Source organism: Mus pahari, chromosome 20 (genome assembly GCF_900095145.1).
Source record: "Mus pahari chromosome 20, PAHARI_EIJ_v1.1, whole genome shotgun sequence".
Lineage (NCBI taxonomy): Eukaryota > Metazoa > Chordata > Mammalia > Rodentia > Muridae > Mus > Mus pahari.
Genome location: NC_034609.1, coordinates 15,442,536 through 15,446,258, shown reverse-complemented (window position 1 = coordinate 15,446,258; position 3,723 = coordinate 15,442,536). Strand labels below are relative to the sequence as shown.

Here is a 3,723-nt window from a genome sequence, read left to right as displayed (position 1 = left end):
GTGGTCAGAGATAGCCAAATCTATGTCCAGCCTCCCACCCTTTCTTTGGGTTCAAGCTGCCAAGTTAGTAACTTACGGGCCTGGCCCATCAGGAAGTGGCAGGCCCAGTTCCTGCAGAACCCACTCCTGATCACTAGCTCTGTGGAATGTGTTGTCTCTTCTGATCTCACTTCCGACAGGCTGCCCTCGTGAGTGTATGTGTGTGGCCTCTTCCACTGTTGGGTGGGTTACTGGGCATGTGACTGGCAGGAGAGGAGGGACTAGCACAGGGGTGTGCATCACTGGAGACTTTACGCTGTCCCCTGTCTGTCACAGAGGGGCTTCCTGTGACACAGGCTGTTGTGGGCTGACTTTTCCTCCTCTCCAGCTGGTCTTAGTGGCTGGCAGGCAGGTATCCCCGGGAAACAGAGGGAAGAGCTGTGACCTATGCCAGCAGAGAAGCACCCTGCAATCCGGGGCCTCCCCGAGGCTCCACAAAGTTTTAACCAAGCCACCGCATCCTCCCTTAAATCCCTGTTAATTGAGAAGCTCTCCGGCATAAGGTCTAGGTGGGAGAGCTCCGACAGGCTGAATGCACAGAAGGCCATGACTGATTGACAGGCCCTTTTATTCCTCAGTGCACCGTTCTCTCAGGTTTTTTTTTTTTTTTTTTTTTTTTTTTTTTTGGTATGTTGTGTTTTAAATGCCAACAGTGCCATTTTGCCGGTGGGTTTGTTTGCATAGCGCAAATTAACAGTCGAATCGGGTGCCGCTCCGGAATGGCACAGAGAGAGGTCACGGATGCCTTTGGGGGGTCACACAGTCGAACCAAGAGGATTATGGAGCAGATAGTTTTGGGGACTTAATGGATGCCTCTCTTTCCTGACATGTGTTTCCCACCTGGGCAAGATCATTGCACCAAATTAAAAGTGTGGCCTCTGTAGCCGCCTTTCCTGCGCTAGGGGAGCCTGGGCTGGGCCCCTCCCTGGAGGAGCAGCTGCTCTGTCCGTTCATGCTCTTATTCGTGCTCCCCAACTCAGACTACAGGCTTCTAAGGAAAGCAGATGCTATGGCCATTTCTCCCTTACACTGAAAGAGCTGGGTAAGGAATGAGTGATTACTGTTTTCATTATCGTAGCTGCATACCAGCCCAGGATACATGCTCAAACTACACTCAATGTCTCTTTACTTCATGCTGAGCTAAGAGATTGACTCATTGATTCATTGATATGCTGACTGCTTGCTTGCGTACTTGGTTGATTTACATTGTATTTGTGTGAGCGTTTCACCTGCGGGCGTATCTGTGCACCGTGGTCATTCACGGTGCTCACAGAATCTAGACCAGAGCATCATCAGATGCCCTGGAACTGCAGTAACAAAACATCGAGAGTACCATGTGGGTGGTAGGGACTGAGCCCTGAACTCAGGTCTGCACCAGCAGCAGAGGCTCAATTCCCCAATCAAAGGAAATGGGCTAACAAAAAAGATTAACAACAGCCATAAAAACAAACAAACAAACAACAACAACAACAACAACAAAAAACAGGGTCCCTAGTCAGTTAGATTCCTCAGTGAAAACCGTTTGCAGTATATATTTGACCACTGCAGCCCAGGTCGTGCTTGGGTCCGTGGTCCTCCTGCAGCTGGGGGAATGTATTAATGTCGGTGGCCTGTGTCACCACTGACGGTCATGCCACTGTGTCTGGTCTGTGCTGCCCCCTGAAGCCATGTTGATGTCACCGGCCTGTGCTGCTGTGGAGGGCTATGATGCTGTCCGTGGTTCTTGCTGTGGCAGAGGGCCCAGCTGATGTCCAAGATCTGTACTGCCACGAGAGACTGTGTGGATGTCCGTGGCTCTTGCTATCGCCAGAAGCGGTGTGGAAGTCCATGACTGATCGGTATTCCAGCTGAAAAAAACGGTGTGCGAGATGTCTTAGTTCTCCACGTAGTCACACTCTCAGCCTGGGCCTGGGTAAGCTGTCATCGTCTTTGTCCTCACATAAATATTTCTCAATGATGTCCAGGACACTATTGCTTATGGAAGTGTTATGGTGCTGCTGTAAGGACTCAATTGTTTCAAAGCCACCAACTTCCTCTGTCTGAAAGCACAGCCTTTTCTTCTCCTGTAGGTCGTCTACCTGGAGGAGATAAGAAATGGTGACAGGGATGACAAGGACAACCTCCGTGTCTGGGGCAGCGAGCAGACTCAGCATTGGTGCTGAGATTCCCGAGTGGGCAAACAGTCAGCCGGCACGGAGAGGAACCCTGTTGCCATGTTAGCCACGGTGCACGCAACCTCTTTCTGGACTTTAAATTCTGCATGCCTTAGTAGGTCCACCAAGACAGGCAGCAAGTTACACAAAATCAGCTGCTTGACCTGGTGTCTGGGCCCAGTGGCCACGTTGCTCACAGTCCAGGAAGCCAGCGTGTAGATGGAGGACTTCGGGTGCTTCAGGACCTGGCCCAATATCCTTCAACATGCCAGCATCGATGGCCATTTGGGTCTGCTCATCTGTTCCGGCCACAATGCTGCCCATAGTGTGGAGACAAGGGGTCAAGACACTGAGTTCCGAGCTGGTCCAAGGCTCTACAAACCCCGGGCGGGATGCCGGTGGTCACCACATGATGGACGTACTCTCTGCTGCCCTCAGTCAGGTGGGATAGGGCCCAGCAGGTACGATGCAGCAGGATGACAGAGGGTAGATAGCGTCTGCCTCGTGGCATCCTCATGAGGGTGTGGATTTTTGTTTTGGCGTAAGTTGGACAAAGTCGACGAAATGTGATTGGTATGTTTTATTTATTTATTTATTTATTTGAAATAAGGTTGATCAGGTGCAGGATGGCATTACTGGAAATGATATTGTCTCTGAATTCTGTGCAGTCACCGGCGATATTCCCAAGGGCCCACACTGCCTGCTCAGACACGGTCAGGTGTGGGGAACAGAAGAGTTCAATCAGGGGCTGAATGGCATCCCGTTTCACAACAGCTCGGGTCTGCTCTGGAGTTCCTGAGGCAATGTTGGCGAGCACCCATGCGGCCTCAAACTGCAGGGTGGGGAGAGGTTTCCGCCTTCAGGAAGTCCACCAGCTTGGGAATGAGCCCTGCCTCAATGAAACTTTAAAGGTGGGTTATTTTTCCCGAGATAGCATTTCCCTGGCAGCCTGGGTGGCGAGGAAAAGTGGGGTTGTGTCTGAACTACTCACCCCTTGGATGATGTTGTCCAGAGTGAAGTTGGCCTCTTTGACTGGTGCTCGAGAAACCACATCACTGGGGAATAGATCAGTATTTCTTCTCTTTAGCACCTGCCCATCTTTCCTGGTCTTCCAGAGTTGTAGGCTGCAATCCTCTGTTGTCGCTGCAAAGACATTTCTTTGCCTCGGTACTTATATTTCTTCAGCCTCTCTGCCGGAGCCTCTGAGGTAGCCTTGTTGACTGGAGGAAAGCCTCACTCAGCGGATTCCCAGCCCTGTTCACAACACCCAGAGGAAGCGCCACTCCCAGGGGCTCTAACATGCCCAGGATCATAGTAACAGAGGTGAGGAGGACACACCATCTGCCCCAACACTAGGGAGTAACTTGGACCCGCAGGGCCAAGGCACCCAGGAACTCCCCCAGACCAGGGGCATGGGTTCCTTCCTGTCTGTGCTGGCGTCCTGAGCTGCAAAGGCTCTTAACCACTGAGCTTCTTGGCAGCCATAGTTTTTGTTTTTGTTTTGTTTTGTTTTGTTTTTTGTTTTTTTTTT

The 3,723-nt window shown here is 51.2% G+C and overlaps 1 pseudogene; it reads right to left on the bottom strand.

The window, feature by feature from the left end:
- Positions 1-1,928: 1,928 nt before the first annotated feature.
- LOC110337795 overlaps positions 1,929-3,723 on the bottom strand; it is a 3,494-nt pseudogene continuing 1,699 nt past the window's right edge.